Consider the following 18,528-nt stretch of genomic DNA (forward strand, 5'->3'; position numbering starts at 1 on the left):
GTTAGGCCAAGGCAATCTGTATAAACAATCACTTGACCTATTACTATTACACAAGCACTGTATATATAGATAGAGTGACCAAATTTAGGGCCCTGTCTTGCAACCCCTTACTCATGCAAGTAATCTGTACTCATGTAAATAGTCTTACTGGGGCCAGTGGAACTACTCAAAAGAGAGGAAATACTCAAATAACAGTTTGAAGAATCATACACTTACTCAGAGATGTTCCTATTATAGAGTTTAAGGGCCTGTTTCATTGTTGCTCTGTACTTTGTGTAGTCATTGCACTAGTGCCAAGTAATTCCAAAGAAGGTGTAAAATGTTACCAAATCAGAATGGTAACATGTAACACTCTTTGCACTCATTTGGCTCCAATGTAAATCACTACACAAAGTGCAGAACAACAAAGAATTGGGCCGGTGCTTAATTTGTAATGAAAGAGGTGCCAGGGCTCAAGCAATTTTTTTACATTCATAACTGATTCAACAGGCCCAGAGGTACCAGGGCTATGAACTGCCAAGCCTAGAGGTGCCGGGGCTCAGCCTTGGCAAAAATAAGCACTGAACTGGGCCCTCAGAGAAGTCAAGTCAGTGAGAAGTGGCTTTTTATAGGAATAAGGCAAGAATTATTTAGCTAATCGCGTATGCTGCATGGGGTGCAAGAAGATGTACAAAACAAAATATTGTTTCATGCCATTTATTATTTAGTTTTCATCTTCTGATAGGTACATTGGGCCAAAGTTTCTGTTTACTAGAATTTAGAAAGAATTCTAAGTTTAAATGGAAAAAGAACAAAGTCAAAAATCAGTTTCAAATCCAATTCCTATTTTAAAAAACTACACATGTTCAGTTTTATCTTCTTTTTTAAAAAGTAGCACTCTTTCTAAATCTGGATTTATCTATATGTTTTAAGTCAAAACAGAAAAGGAAATGAAAATTTAGATGCTTCTTTTTTTAACTAGTTGATATAGTCTGCCCTGAGTTGGCATTATAACTCAGAATACCTGTGTAAGAATCATAAAATAAAACCCAGCATAACAATAACTTTCACTTCTACAGTGCCTTTCATCTCAGGATCTAAAGTACAGTAGAACCTGAGAGTTACAAACATCAGAGTTACGAACTGACCAGTTGACCACATATCTCATTTGGAACCGGAAGTACGCAGTCAGACAGCAGTACAGACAAAAAACAACAACCCTCCACTCCCCCAAAAAACAAATACAGTACAGTTCTGTGTTAAACATAAACTACTAAAAAATGAAAACAGCATTTTTCTTCTGCATAATAAGTTTCAAAGCTGTATTAAGTCAATGTTCAGCTGTAAACTTTTGAAAGAACAACCACGATGTTTTGTTCAGAGTTAGGAACATTTCAGAGTTACAAACAAGCTCCATTCCCGAGGTGTTTGTAGGTGTTTCCCAACATGAAGTAGGAAGACAAACAGACACAGGAGAGGTTATGTAGTAAGTATATTAATGTAGCATCCAAACAGCCCCATTGTTCTGAATGCTTTGTCCAAGGTCATACAAAGAAAAATATACTCTACTCATAGAGAGCCTAAACATTCAAGCTCTATGAGAGTACCATACAAAGTGGTCCAGCCCCTCTTGCTCCCAGTGCTGGGCTGCTCTGCAGCCTCCACCATGACTGCTACTCTAGGTCTCTCCATGCTCTTTGTGCAGAGTCTGGGGTGATTGGATCCATATAGTGGTTGATCTGCAGCCTCTCCCTGGGCCAACCTTCACTGCAGCTTTCCTGGCCTGATTATGTTGGGCTAATAAATACCCTTTCATCAGTAGTGGCTAGGGTGTGCACAGGCATCCTTGTCTGGCCGCTTCATCAACGGACCCCAAGGACAGCTCTAGCATGGAACATACGTGGGGCAAAGGAGAAAATTTTACTCAGACTAAGGACTTGTCTACACTAGCAATTTCCAGCACTGCAACTTTCTTGCTCAGGGGTGTGAAAAAACACCCCCTTGACTGCAGCAAGTTTCAGCGCTGTAAAGCACCAGTGTAGACAGTGCTCCCAGTGCTGGGAGCTACACCCCTCATTGAGTTGGCTTTTTGGAGTGCTGGGAGAGAGCTCTCTGCTGCAACCACACAAGCCATGTTAAGCGCTGCCGCGGCAGATGATGGTGCAGAGATGGAAATAAAAACATGGGGATTGATTCTGTTCTCTACAACAGACTGCCACTTTACACTGGAGTAAAGTGGTGTGAGTAAGATCAGAATCATACCCAAAGATCTTACACACAGCCCTTGCTCTAACGATTAGACAACACTGCCTTCTATTATGTGAATTCTTTAAGGTCACATATCTTTGTACTTTTTCCAATTCTAGTAATCTTTTGTTATTACTGCAACATATAGTGAATCCATAAAGTCATTAAAATGTTCTTAATGCATCTGCGCTAGTAGCAACAACTCAGCAACCCCTTTTCAGGGTTGAAATAAGTCCATTTTATAGCTCAGTACTGAGGGTTTTTTGTTTGGTTGGTTGGTTTGTGCCTGCACTTTTCTTTCTTTAATGTGAAAAGTACTAAGCCGCTATTCTGAGAACTATGCATCTGACTTCATGGATTCTAACTACCAAGAAATGCACAGTCCATGGACACCAACTTGTGAAAAATCAGGTGTTCTGAAAATAGTTGCCCTGTTGTGAATTATAGGAATAAAATGCAGACTTGTCTATAGCAACAAAGAGTCCTGTGGCACCTTATAGACTAACAGACATATTGTCTATGTTATCATGGTTACAGAATTAGCAAAAATGTACCATCTATGTTCTCTAACTCTTGTTGGACAAAAGTACTGCTGAATTTCAGGGTTTCTGTTTAAAATTAACCTTGTTACCAGCTCCAGGATCTTTAGCATATATTTACTGGACCCTTAAAAATAATGTTCTTACAGTAAGTACCAAGGTATTAGGGGCCAGATGCTTGCCCTTTGGAAAAGAAAATATATTAAGCTGAAAATACTGGCAGATATCAAGCAAAGTAAAACTTTTCTGAGTTTATTTCTTTTCACTTAGGGCAGGTTTGGCTGTGGAAATAGTTTTTAGGTCTGCACTTCAGAAACACAGATAGCTATGTATCTGTGCCTAGATTTAAAATGTGGTGGTTCTGCTTTGAAAATGGACTATAAAAATGGCATTGTGAGAGTCTATATTCATGGTGTGTCAATGACTCAAAAATTTTCCACTCACAAGTAAAAGGATGTTGTTGTTTTTCCTAAATGGCAGCACTGCAAACTACCCTAGGGATGTGAAGGTAAAACGGTGTTCTTTCCTTCTCCCACATAATCAACAGAAATAAAGATTCAGCTCCTCCTTCTTCTCTGGCTTATCCCTTCTTGAGACCCACTTCTGCTGTGATGCTTTGGTGAGTGACAATTGAAAATAGCTGTTTTTATCTCTTTATTTCATTATAAAATGGGGTGGGGACCATCAGATAATTTGGTGCTATTAAGTTGTGCACAAATACATCTTATTATCATTACCCTACTCCTCCCTCCTCGCTTCCCTCTTATCACTTGTTACCCTCACTATTTCTTCCTAATAACACTGTAAACTCTTTGGGCAGAGACCCTTCTTCCTTTGTGCTTCAACAGTGTCTGGCATAATGGGGCCACTATCCTAACTGAGGCCTTTGGGAACTCTGTTTACACAAACCTCAACTAACACACCACGTCTAGAAATGTAGGTCACGAGAATGTATGGTCTCCTTAATTGTGGTGATTTTGTAGCTAGTCCCTATGGGGTCCTGAAGGTAGGGTTCTCTGCATTTTGTATGCAGAGTTTCATATCAAGTACTTCCATAATAATAACTCATAGCATTCATTTCATTACCTTCATTACCATGAAATATAGACACAAAATACATAAAGTGGAAGTTTGATAAACATGCCTAATGTTCAGATACACTAGCTGCAAATGGGTGCCTAGCTTTATAGCATCTCCCTACTTCAGAGCTACAACCAGTTTGAATGATCTCTGCTAGAAAGTGGACGTTTCAGGGCCTTAACTCAGACACTGGAAGACACCAAACAGGCCCATTGTTCCTTTAGTAAACATAAGTGGACTCCTCTGCCACACTCTCTTAAGATAAAGCTCCAAGAGCAGCAACATAAACTCAAAATCCTAACACCTTAGCAACTCCACTTTTCCTACCTCAGATTAATATATCTGATTGACTTTTGTGCTGCTACTAGTTTTGTGTTTTCTGTGTGCTGGACCCTCAATTGAAATCAGAGCTCATCCCGTGTCAGGAATAGAATATATACAGAAAGTAACCAAAGTTACAAACACACTTTACATGGTTTTGTTATAATTGGACCTATGCTCAGGATTGGCTTTTTGACTTAGGAGCTCATTTGTTTCTAATGCCTATTCTTCATCTGAAGTTCTAAATTTCCATTTGTGATATCCCTGAGGAGATGATGATGTCACAGTAAACTGAACAAACCAGAGGTGAGGAATAAACAGCTGGAACAGATGCACTCCTTATGCAACATATTTCCATGGAAATTATTTTAATAATTAAAGGGGAGCTCTAAAAGGGAAAAGTCAGCTGGTGTGGGGAGAGGCAGAACACTAGTATGGTTGCCAGCTTTGGCTGGATGAATTCCTGGAGGTTTCCTCATATGACATTATCTTTAATTAAAAATTTATCTTTAATTCCTGGCGACTCCAGGACAATCCTGGAGGCTTGGCAACCCTATAGGCCATACAGGGGTCCTGGTCCATGACTGGGGTACTAGTCATTAGGATAATTCAAATAACAAATAATCATAATAATATGATACAGAAGCCAATTTATCTCTAAACAAAATGCAAAATTCACCTTAAGATATCAGAGAGTCATTAAGAAAACTTTAATATAAAGGTCTCCTCTAAGAATGTAAAAATGTGTTCCCTTTACAAATCTTTAGTAGTCTACACAATGTTTTGAAAGTCTTGATTTATAGAATAATCAGGAGCTTCCAATTTATGTAACAGGGAAGTAAACCTCCCAGACTTGGTGTGGTAACATGTTCAAATCCTTTAGATAGCAGTATAAATATTGAAGAAATTATCAAGAGTCCTGTTCACATAAGATGTTCCTTATTTACGCAATCTAGTTGTACAGATACTGGTGATATTTTTATATCCAACCAGATCATATTCTACTGAAAATGAATTAACACAAAATGACTGATGAACACAAAATGATGACACCTTTAATTTATAGTCACTGTATTATAGTGGAGCCCAACATGCTGTGTAAATTAAGAGTGGGGTTGACTGCCTGCTGCCTCACACCTTGTGTAGTCATTTACACCTATGCCAAATGAGTGTGAAATGCCAGAATTTAGAGCAGAATGGTAGTATTTTACACCCAGTTGGCACAAAATTTAAGGCAGCAGAGAATCAGATCTTCTCTCAGAACTTCCATTATAAATCTAGATTTTCAGTGGGTTTGCATGTGGCTGTAAGTTTCCCTGTGCACTTGAACTCAGTATAAATTTGGGACCACATTGCTTTGCTTTAGGGCAAAGATTTGTTTAAATAAGCTTAGCTGTTTTGAAGTTATATGTGTCTTTAGAATTTACACCTTTGCTGGCATACATTTTGGGTGTTTTTGTGCTTGTTAAATAGTTTTGATATACAAACTGAAAATTGACAAGGGATTGAACTGCTCTATGGTCTAGGTAATACTTAGTCCTGTCATGAGAGCAGGGAACTGGACTAGATGATGTCTTGAGGTCCCTTCCAATCCTATGCTTTTATAGTACAGTATAGCACCTTGTTTTGATCAAGTCCAGTCACATTTTTATTTGATTGAAATAAGCAGTTAATCTTGTTTATGCCTATGACCACCAAGGTGCATATCACAGCTAGCATAACACAGGACAGTTCTTAGAGGGGTAAAAGAAGGATGGTCAGTTTTTTGCAGGCATAAATCTAGCAAATGCTAATGACCTGATTGTGGCAAAAATCAGGTTGTTAGAGGTGCACCTACTAATATTTGTGTCCACGGTTCATTTTGGGTCCAGTCTTGATTTCATTTAAGTTACAGGCATAGCTCACATCAATTGTGCAGGCCCAAGCCCTTTCTGGGTGGAAAATTATACCCATCACAGGGCAGCCAGGTGTCAGCCCACCTAAGCTATATCTTGCAAGGTCTGACTAATACAGCTCCTTAAACTTTCATATTTCGGGTTTTGGGGGTTGGGATCGGTGGAGGTCTTGTTCTCAATTTTGACTTTCCTTAGCAATCACATGACATTTTTTCAGCATCAGTGATTCCTTTAGTAATTCAATGAAAAATGATCACAGTAATCAGTGAAGTGTTGTATGTACCTTTGTTTGTTGTTGTATGCCAATTACTTGATTCTGAAATTTTAATTTGATTTAAGTGGAAGTCACTATAATGGTATTGAAACTGTATATTTTGAGAGGGGAAAGATCCAATTAGCTGAGATATTTTTATTTAAAAATTGGCAATTGTGACTGCCCAGAAAAAAATCGAAGTTTTATAGAGCATACTAGGATCCTGAACCAGCAGGAATCACCAGCTACAGAGCTTTCCAAAAATGTCCGCAACAATATTAAATATGTATGCTTCACCCTTATTCAAGCACCAAGTATACTGTGAATACAATTTATTTTTCAGAGTGGTGAAGAACAGCATCCCACGTAGATACATTAAAATACAGGAACAGTGAGAGAACCTGGTGCACGTACATTATGGGTAAGAGTTTCAAGAGTGGTGCAGCTGTTTCATGCCACACCACCAGTGTAACCCCCATAGGATCATGCTAGTTTGATACTGCTCCAGAAAGGGTTTGGACAGGAAAAGAATTGGAGGAAAGGGGTTTTTAGGACCCTGTGCCATGCTGATCCCTGACTATGGTTTAACTTTAAGCTATTTTTGCAACCCCCCTCCCCCTACTCATGCTACAGCTCAGGATCTGGCCCCCTCTATTTTCAGAGTCTAAAAAATTGAGGATTTCAGTGTTTGAACAGATTACAGAATCTCAAAAGTTAGTCAGGAGGTAAAATATAAGATAATTAGGTCCATCTTTCTGGAAATATAGGATTGTTCCCTATAGCAGTGGTGCACAAACTGGGAGACTCATCCCCCTGCTCCCTGGGGAGGGAGCACAAGAGATTCTCTTCATGGGGGGGATGAAGAAACTGGACCTGCTGCTGCAATAGCGGTAGCAGGATAAAAATAGAGTGGGTATTGTGGGTGGAATGGAACCTGGATTAAAAAAAAAATCCTCCTGCACTGCAAATAACATGAATGCCCTGGCCAGCAGTCATTGCTCTCCAGCCGCCCAACTCTGAAGGCAGCAGCACTGCCAGCAGCAGTGCAAAATAAAGGTGGCAATGATGGGGAAGGCAAGACAAATTCCTTGAATTGTAAGGGGGACACGAGTGGAAAAGTTTGCGCACCACTGTCTGATAGTATATTTTCCAGTGTTTGTCCAGTTAAATGCCCAAAATGATGGGACTTAACCCATTTTCCTTGGGAAAATACTCCACAGCCCAATACATCCCTACAATCAAAAAGATTTTCCTGCTGTTCAGCTCAACACAAAGGTTCTCGTAATGACTGCACAGTTTTAGTATAGAATCCCTCTAGGAGTCAAAGGAAGAATGGCATTCTTTAAAGCACTCCTCTAAGTGGACACATGGCTCATAGAGGCATCACGGGCAATTGTATCTTGTATCTCTCTTTCTACTTCTCTCAAAAGAATCTGAATTTGGGGAAAAGTCAAGCACCAATTTCAGTCATTCCTTGAATAAGGGGGAAGTGTTATAATGAAATAGTGCTCATTGGGACATGCTATAGTTACCACCCTTGCAACAACTAGCAGGAATAGGAAGCTGGAGAGCACAAACATCTGAAAGTCCGGAAAGGACAACATACTTCCAGTTACAGCTTTCTATATTTGGTAGACAACAAAGGCATTGTACATCGCTAATTAGACCATATGGCCTACATTTTTTTAAAACCAAGCCATGCTTTTCCTTGTGGCATCATATGGTTTCAGCATTTGATCTGTTCTATTCACCCCTCCCATGTCTCTGATATAATTAGTTGCACGTGTAGGTTTGTTTCCATGTGTTCTAATCTCACATGGAATCTACAACTGGGTGCTCCTCAAGGAGAAGGAAGAGTGAGGACACATTTTGTAACTTTTTTTCAGTGTATTTTACTGCTAGCAATTTCTCACAGAACAGAGCAGTGGTATCCCCAGGCATTTTCTTCTCAGCAACTTGGTTGTTGTTTTTTTAGTAGCCTTTTGTATTTTGGCACTTTTCTGTCACAATAATACAGGGATTGTAAATAAAGGAATGCCTGTATAAATGTTATACACCTACTAGTGGTGTCCAGAAACTGGCAAATGTGATCCCATCTGTTTTCTCACTTGAGTTTATTAGTAATATTTATTTGTATAACTGTAGCTCCTAGGTGCCCTAGTCATGGACCAGGACCCCATGTGCTAGGTGTTGTACAAATACAGAACAAAAAACAAAAATGTGGTTCCTATCCTAAGGAGTTGATGAAGGGAGACTCAGGGAGCTCAAGCTGTAAACCTTTTCCAGTAAATCATACAGTACATACTGGGCAAAGTTGTTTCCTGTCTCAAAAATCTGATGATGGCTATATTTGGATAACATGATGGGTATAGTGTAAAAACATAGCTGCTTTGTGGGAATATCCTCTGTGTGATTGTGCAGCATTCAATCACATTGGAGAAGGCTCACTCATGCAAGTAGTCCCATTGATATCAGTGGGACAACTGGTATACATGCTCTCCTAGATGAATAAGGGTTGCATATTTGGATTCTGTGTGAACAAATAATCCCTCTTCAAGATCATTAGGGATGCATTCAGGGCCTGTGCAAGGATGTTTCGCGCCCTAGGCGACACTTCCACCTGGTGCCCCCCCATGGCAGTTCCTCCCCTCCACCCAGAGGCACCCTTCCCCCTGCGGCAGCTCCCCCCCTCCACCCTGAGGTACCCCGCCCGTGGCAGCTCCCCACCCCCCATCCTGAGGCACTCCTGCCCCACTCCAGCTCACCCCTGCTCCGCGCTCGAGCACCCTGAGCACACTGTCGCTACTTCCCTTCTCCCGCCTCCCAGGCTTGAGGCATCTAAGCTGATTGGCGCCGCAAACCTGGGAGGCGGGAGAAGTGAAGCAGCCACGGCGTGCAGGGGGAGGAGGCGGGACAGGGGTGAGCTGGGGCGGGGAGTTCCCCTGTGTGCCGCCCACCTCTTACTAAATGCCGGCGGCGACCCGGGCAGCCGAAGATCCGGCCACCGTGGTTGCTACCGAAGAAAATGCTGCCCCCCAAATCCTAGCGCCAAATGGTGGCACTGGCTCTGGATGCATTTGTTCATGTGTTTTGCAGTAAATATGTGATAGTTTTATATAGCATCCTTCATATACTTTAGACCCTTTGTCAAATGGAATTGAAGGTTTTCAGCAAAGTTGTTGAGAAAATGTCAAAATTTGGACAAGAAATGGGAAATAAATTCTGTAACATTTTTTATGGACGTTTTTCCAGTTTTTGACTAGGTTGTAGTTTTCAGGCAAGATTTACAGTGCTAAAATGAGACAATTGTTCCAAAAGAAGAAAGATGAGATTTAGAGATAAGGCAGCACAAATGGAAGAGTGACTCCCAAAAGAACAGGAGTAGGGCAATATAAGAGAGAGAAAGAGCTTAGACTAGAGAAGCAGAATGAATGAGCAGCAAAACAGAATGTGAAAGCAGAGAGAAGGTAGAGGCAGTTTGTGAAGAACATTTAAATCTAGGAAAGAAGCTCTTAAGTGGACACAGACATGGATAGGAGGGTGCATGTCTTGTTTGCTTGTCTCTCTCCCTGGTGCATTTTCTGCAGACTGGATAACCAATCAATGGGTTCCACTTGAAAAGCTGATCACATTTTGGAGAGTTCCTATGTAGAGTTTGAGAATTGTCATGTAAGTGAAAAATCACAGCAGGAAAAATTACTCATTCGCCCTTTCATTGTGCCCATTTCAAAAATCCATAGTATTATACATGGAATAACAACACCTTGGCTCAGGGCTGTTTATTCCTCAGGCTAGCTGACATATATTGGCTCACATGCTTTCAGCTTGATACCCAATAATGTTCCTTCTGGCTGATGATTATCAAAAGAGAATTGAGATGATAGCACTACTTCAGTCACGAGGATGATGATAGGAACCACTGCATGATTTACCCAGAATCATGGAGTGGAGATTCCTGATCCAGCAGAAGGCAGCATGCAAAGAGCACAGGTTTTGTAATGTGCAGGGTTAAAACATTTATGCCCACATGGCACAGAAAGGAAAGGGAACTTCCTCGGAACAGTGTTTAAAAATAACAATGTGACTATTCCAGCAATTCTGTAAGTAATTTGAGAGTAGCATATACTAACATTTCTGCAGTTCCCATGAGGACATTTTGGTCACAAACGTATGTAATTTTACTGCAGCAATTCTGACAGATCTGTCCTTTGTCATCTGCAGTAGCTTTTCTCACAGAAGGAATTATGAACTGATTTGCCTTTTGCTGTTATCATCTTGTTTCAAGATTCCCTGTGGAATTTGGGGTGATAAAATGTACATCTCCCATTGAACTTCAGCCTATGCTCCTTTCCCCACATGGAAAAGATGGAAAACAGTCTGTGGGGGATTTGAATATGAGGTGATGGGGACTACACTGAGGCAGATGAACTACAGGAGATCTATGCCCAGAGGATGATGGTGCCAGAGATCTTAGTATGTGTTCACTCAATATCTATTATCACCATACATTAACTGACATTTATTTAAGTAATCAGTGTGGTCATGAGTAAAATATGAGGCAGTAAGTGGCTGCCAGGTTGGGATATTATCAAAGCAAATCCCAGATGCTCACCAGCCCTGAAAGATGTTGATTGTGAATATATTACTAATGGGAAAATGTTATTGCTAGTATGGGGGAGTGGGAAAACAGTCTTGAAAATAAAGATTAAGATTAAAAGCCAGATGCTGTCATCCATCCATGCAAAACTTGGCACAACACTGACTGGGGACAGGTAAAGGTAGCTGTACACTAACATTACAATCCCCCAATTCTGGAGCGGATTCCCTAGTGTAAATCAGAACAGGTTCCAGCCTACTCAAACTTATATTCAGCTGTCTCTGGGCCCAATGAGATGTTCCAGCAGCTGGAGAGGGTCTGGCTACATAGAAGCCCCAGTCCTTTTCCCCTGGAAATGCCCTTTGCACTGCTAGGATGAGGGAATGTTGTGAAGACTATTTGCTTTAATCCACAGGAAGATGCTTTCTTTACATCTGGTATAAATTCAGGCCTGGTGAACGCCAATGTACCTCCTCCACTGAAATCAATGAAGTTGTATCCTCTTAAACTAGGTCTAAATCTGGCCCAAAATCCTTTACAGGTCTTATAAAAACAGAATATACTCTATGAATATGAAACCTAAAAAGCACAGGAACAATATGCATACTTGGTAGTGATATGAGCAGCATTTGTTAACTAAGTTCTACAGTGAAGGATAGCATTTTGGAGGATATGAAATAGTGCTTGAAAACACATACAGGAATCGTATGTTTCTATGACATGCACAATCACTTACTGTAACTCAGTTAGTTGATGCTGTCAATGTAGACCACATAAACCACAGACATACTGAAAAACTGCAAGAGTATATTGTTAGATACTGTGTCTGAGTCCTACACAGCGAAACACAAAGATGCAAAATCCAATCTTTGGAAGCACACAAATACAGTAACTCCTCACTTAACTTTGTAGTTATGTTCCTGAAAAATGTGACTTCAAAGAGTTTAATACTGGTACATAGTGATGATGATTGTGAAGCTTTGTTGAGATGGAGGAGTCAGAGGGTGGGATATTTCCCGTACTGCCAAATGATGAACTAGCAATTGGCTGAGCCCTCAAGGGTTAAGTCTCTTACTCTACAAGGCAACAGGAATGGAAGGACATATGCGCATTTCCCCTTTAAGTACATTGCCTTGTTAATTAGAACAGCTTGCTGAGACCACAGCTGCTGCAAGCTCCCTCGTCCTGGTCCTGAGCCCTGGTGTGTCCCCCCTGCTATATGGAAGATGGGGTAAGTGGGATGCAGGAGCAGGGGGACACCCTGACATTAGTCCCCTTCTTCCCCCACCCCCACCAGCAAGCAGGATTCTTGAGGAGCAGGTCCAAGGCAGAGGGCAGGAGCAGCACATGGCAGTGGGGGGAGGGACAGCTGCAATTGCTACCCTTCTGGGCAGCTGCTGCACAGGGAACTTAGGGGAGCGGGGAGCTGATAGGGGGGCTGCCGGTCCACCCTGGTTCCAAGCCCCCACCAGCTAGCTGCAACGGGCTGCTCTTCCTGAAAGCAGTAGACAAAGCAAGCGGCTGCCAAATGATGTTAGAAGGGAGCATTACACAACTTTAACCAAGCATGTTCCCTAATTGATCAGCAGCATAACAACAAAACAAAGTTAACTGGGACAACTTTAAGTGAGGAGTTCCTGTATTAAATAAAAGCTTTATCACCAAATCAAGATAACAGCTTTTCGTACTTCGCCCACCATGTTTTGTTCCACTTATATTCCATTAATGGATGTTTTCAGACATTTTAGAAGAGCGTCCTTGATTCCCTAGGACACCACCTCATAGTAAAACACCCCACAGCCTGATTCTTCTTTGCCAGCTTCAGTACATCAAGTGACGTAAAACAGATGAATACGTGAAATGAACATGTTTTGCTTAATTCCTCCCCATTCCTGGAGACAAATGCCCTCTTTTCCTGTTTTGAAGTCTGAAATCTTTGAAAACTACTGTAGTTGTAAGTGCGCCGCTCAGATGAATTTTGAAGATGGCATTTCAATAAAGGCAATTACAGGGTTCATGTAAGGTGGCAAGGTTGGCACATGCTAAACACTTAGTATTATGCAGTCACCCCTTAAAAGTGCTCCAAATCCATCAGTCATCGTGGAAAAATTAGAAGCTTTACTGGATTTCTGCCTTTCCAAACAGGCCATTTAAACTTCTTAATGGGCTACATAATTCTGCATTTAGTTATGAAGGATTTAGCTGAGCCTGCTTCTACAGCATGTTGTTGGGTAACTTGGAACAAATCAAGAGAAACAAGTCAAAACAACTAGCTATTTCATTAACGTGACAACATTAATCTTGCCCAAATCTGACTCATATTGTCAAAAGTTAAAACATGACCTCTTGAATACAAATAGGTCAACCCTGCAATCCACTGCAAATGGTGATCTTCTAGAGGAGGACACTCATGTTACACTCTGGTTACTGCTGCTACTCCTACTATTACTACATTTATACAGCAGCTTTCATTTCAAAGGCTCCCAAAGAATATGAGACATTAGTTCAGTACTATGGCATACAGTGCCATCCATTAAAAACTGGTAGAAGTTTATGGAAAAATGTAGGCAAGTAGAAGATACCTTGAGTCTTCCATTGAAAAAGAAAGTGGAGATACAGGAGTCCCCTATAAATATACTTTGCAGTGGGTGGCCCTGTGTACCTTTGCATGGAGTCAGGGTCTCATGTAAGAGCAAGTTTCTTTTATCTTTTGTCAAATGGATAAAGAAACAAGACACCATTCCTATCAACCCTTTGGATACTTAGGAGGTACATACAATTAAATGCTGAACTGACTCAAGATTCCTATGGAAGTCACTAACTGGCTACTGGGACTGACCCTTGGTATATGCCTTGTATTTCTTATCTACGTGCCTTTTAGTTCCCACTTCAAAAACAGTTTTAAAGCTTTGAGTTCAAAGATTAGGTTCGTGGCTCTCCCCATTTATTTCATTTTTCTGCTTTCCCTTCACCATTTCAATCAAATTGTGATACTCAGTATGGAAACTGATTGGTAGACAATGTACCTGATTGTTTCAGAGACTTCCCAGTGACCCAAGGAATGGATGAATCCATTTGGAGTCAAACTTTTTTAGTCTAAGTCTGCATACAGGTCCTCTCAGAACAAGGTCTTTAATAGCTCATTGCTTGACATGACCCCCTCCATGTAGTAAATGTGTCTTAACAAAATGATCTTGAAGAAGAGTGATGTAATTGCTACAGTTAAGCATTTCAAAGCTTTTCTCTTTCTCTTCCTTTCCTTTATCTCTGAGGTAGCTTCCATGATTGTGGAGGTCTGTTCAAAAGTATCCTTTTACAGCTTGTTTCTTTATCTTTACTGTTGACAAAGATTGGCACTTTTTCACTAATAAACACTGTTTTCAGTATCAGATGGTAATCTATACGACCTACATGCAAAAGAAGGGCAGGGGCTATCCTACTTCCGTGAGAGCTCTGCTGTTTGCTTCAATGAGAGCATGTTAAACCACTTTAAATTTCCAAAACACTTGGCCAATGCTTATGCAGTACTATCTCCTGCTGCTTTAGGTGGTCCTTGTGTTGTAGCTAGTCAAGGCAAATACAAGTTACAGGATCTGGGTTCAATTCCTGTCTTCGGCACAGACTCTCTCGATGACCTTGAGTAAGTCACTTAATTACTCTGTGTCTCATTTCCCCATCAGTAACCATTTACTTTCTCCCACCATTTGTACGTCTTGTCTATTTTGAGCTTACCTTCTTCAGGTTAGGAACTATTGCTTCCCATGTGTATGTAGAGTAGTGAGGCCAGATCTTATTGAGGCCTTTAGGTTTGACGCTAATATAATTATAATTAATAATAGCATAACCTAATACACCTCTACCCCAATATAACACTGCCCTTGGGAGCCAAAAAATCATACTGCATTATAGGTGAATCCGCATTATATCAAACTTGCTTTGATCTGCTGGAGCATGCAGCCCCCCACCCCCCACGCTGCTTTACCGCATTATATCTGAATTTGTGGTATATCGGGTCACACTATATTGGGGTAGAGTGTATGTATACTAATTTTGGAAATGTATATATTTTCACATTAGCTATAACTGTCAAGGTCTATTAGTATAAATGCTTCAGGTTTCAGAAATAATGGGGGTGGTAAGAGAGATGCACAATATAAAAAACGATGGCACTTTGCAGACATTTTAAAAAGTAGTGACTTAGTAATGGAAGAATTCCACCAAAAACACAGAGCACATTTCCAACCATGTGTTCTATTTTGTACTTGTATAAATTTCCTATTTAGAATGAATAACTGGAAATATTCCAGATTACAAAAGGAACAGTATGCTTCTTGACTGCCACACATTTCCTAAATGAAAATAGGCTGTTTGGGTGAATTGCCATAGTGAAAATTAGATTTGGCTGGAAAGAAGAAATTCTCTCTCTCCCTCCCCGATAAAGACAACTTACACCTGAATGTTTCAGCTATGTTAAAGCATTTTTGTTAAACTCACAAACTCAAGCTAACAAGTCAGATTCCCTTGCTTTCCTCAGATAATGCAGAGATCTAAAGCTAAGTCTACAATATGAGCTAGGAGTGTGATTCTCAGCACGTGTAAACGTACTTATGCTAGCTCTCATCTGAGCTCACATACTAAAAATAGTAGAATCACCACAGTAGCACAGGCAGTATGGCAACTGCCCTGAGTACAAACCTGCATAAACCCATTCAGGGCTGTTAGCTCATGGCACTGCTGCTATTATCCGTGTTGCCGTGGCTACACTACTATTTTCTGTGTGCTACCTCAGATGAGAGTTAGCATAAGTCTACGCAAGCTGGAAATCTCCGTCCTGGCTCGTAGTATAGATGTAGCCAAAGACTTATACATCATATGATGGTGTGATAAGAATAGTGTGAAATACCTAAATCTGAATTTTTCACTTTTGTGAATTCTGTCTGGCCATTTACATTATTTTACCATAGTTCTTAGTGCAATTAAATTCACTTTCTTTGTTGTCTCCAAAGATTTTTTTGTTTGTTTGTTTGTTTTATTAAAGGGTAAGGAGGATAAGAAATATGTAACTTATTGCTACTGATCCACTGATGGCAAAGCAGTTTTCCCACACCTCCCCACAAATGTATGTCAACCCTAACTTATTATTGTTAATCATGTTTTTTATGGTAGTACCAAAAGACAACCAAGAATGGGGCCCCAATGTGCTAGGCACTGTACAACCACAAAGTAGTAGATGGTCCCTGCCCTGAAGAGTGTAATATATAAATAATGGGAGGACACAGCTAGTAGGGGTAAGTTTAGCATTCACAATCTAGCTTGTCTGCTAAGCCTGCCAAGAAATGTGCCAATTAGTGATAGTTGCAATGGTGACTTTGTGATGTGGAGACTAGATATGAACCAAAGACAGCACCTTGAAAACTACTATCTTCAGATTTAAAGGGTTATGGATTTGAATCCCTGGATCTGAATCCCTAACCTCCCTACAGCTTTGACTCAGATGTTGTATCCATAATGGGAAGGGCTTATTTTCTACTTTGAGTTATAAATTATTTGAGTTCCATCTAATCTGAACTCAAAACTTAGTGTAGTCTCAAATCTGAATCCTAAACACTAGTTTATACCTAAATTTAAACCTCACCTTCTTGGCCTTAATCTACAGGACTGATGTCCACCAAGAACTTGACAGAGACCATCAAACTCATTTCACATTGGCCAGTGAATTGCCTGCAGATGTTAGCAATCTGGATTCAAATCCTAGAACTGAAAGGTTCTGATTTCTGATTGCCAAACATGAGCCACGCAATGCCTCTTCCTTACACCTCTACAAAAATTCATTTTAAGCCTGAATATCTTGGATATATTTACATTTTAAAAATTACACACAAGGATTCTGGGCCACATACCAACTTGCAACACTTATTTGCTTGTCATGTAATTTTATTGAGACGTTTATGGACAAGATACAATTAACTGATCCAGAGAGCAAAGAAATGTGAAAGAATCAAATATGGGCAAGACTAAGGGCTTGTCTTCACTATCAGGGTAAGCGCTACTCCAGCTACAGGAATAATGTAGCTGGAGTCAACATCACTTAGGTTGACTTACTGCGGTGTCTTCACTGCGCTGCATCTCCCGTCAACTTACCTCACTCTTCTTGGAGAGGTGGAGTACCGGAGTCAACTAGAGAGCGCTCTGCCATTGATTTAGCGAGTCTTTACTAGACCTGCTAAATTGACACCTGCTGTATTGATTGCAGCAGCATCAATGTCCCCAGTAGTGAAGACAAGCCCTGAGTCTTTATGTCTAGCCCTGTGTATGTGGCAGTGTGAAACTGCACTGCCTTAGGGAAGGAACTAAGAGAATCACAATTCCTTTTCCAATTTTCACCATCTCTTTAACAGAAGCACATTACTTCTCCCCCATGCTAGTTTAGCAGTATTGGCCAGCAGTGGCCAGGAAGAGGATGGGAGGTAAAGCCAAAGTGCTACCCTCTCTTCACCCATTTTCCCATCTGCATAGGGTTGGGAGTGGTGGTCCCAGGGCATCTGCTCTTCACCCCCTGTGTTCAGAGGGGCAATCTGGGTAAGCCATGCATGAGAGTTGGAGGAGCCCTTATGCTCCTTTATTTCCCTGTGCAGCTGTGGGTCAAATTAGAGTTTTGTGCTATCTTACTTTGTAAGAGATATCCAACTTAACTGATAAACAATTTAGTTATCCACTACTGGGGTGCAAAAAGTTTTTAAAACTGCAACCCTCAACGCCCCCTTTGGAATTCATGTAACTAAAGCTAGCAGGTTGGAGCAATGTGGTTTAGGGGTCTGGAATGGGTCTCATATGAGGAGAGATTAAAGAAGCTAGGACTTTTCAGCTTGGAAGAGAGAAGACTAAGGGAGGATATGATAGAGGTATATGAAATCATGAGTGGTATGGAGAAAGTGAATAAGGAAAAGTTATTTACTTGTTCCCATAATATAAGAACTAGGGGCCACCAAATGAAATTGATGGGCAGCAGATTTAAAACAAATGAAAGGAAGTTTTTCACACAGCACACAGACAACCTGTGGAACTGCTTGCTTGGGGAGGTTGTGAAGGCTAGGACTATAACAGGGTTTAAAAGAGAACTAGATAAATTCATGGAGGTTAAGTCCATTCATGATTATTAGCCAAGATGGGTAAGGAATGGTTTCCCTAGCCTCCGTTCGTCAGATGGATGGCAACAGAGAGATCACTTGATCTTTACCTGTTAGGTTCACTCCCTCTGGGACACCTGGCATTGGTCACTGTCAGTAAACAGGATACTGGGCTGGATGGACCTTTGGTCTGACCCAGTATGGCCATTCTTATGGCCTTATGTAAAGTGAAATGAACTTTTTAAAAAAATATTAAGTTGTTCTTGTCTTATGTGAACCTTGGTACATTTTGGGAAGCATGGAGCAAACTTTTATAATCAAGTTGAAAAATGCTGACATAAGGTTTTACCATATAAACACTGATAGTCCAGGAAACAGATCACATGGCCATTCTTTTCCTAACTGATCTCTTTACTATCCCCTGGATAAAGGAGATCTCTTGAGGTGCCATTGTATACAGAAGTGAATAAATTTGATTGTGTAAGGCCTG

Source organism: Gopherus evgoodei, chromosome 4 (genome assembly GCF_007399415.2).
Source record: "Gopherus evgoodei ecotype Sinaloan lineage chromosome 4, rGopEvg1_v1.p, whole genome shotgun sequence".
Classification (NCBI taxonomy): Eukaryota; Metazoa; Chordata; order Testudines; family Testudinidae; genus Gopherus; species Gopherus evgoodei.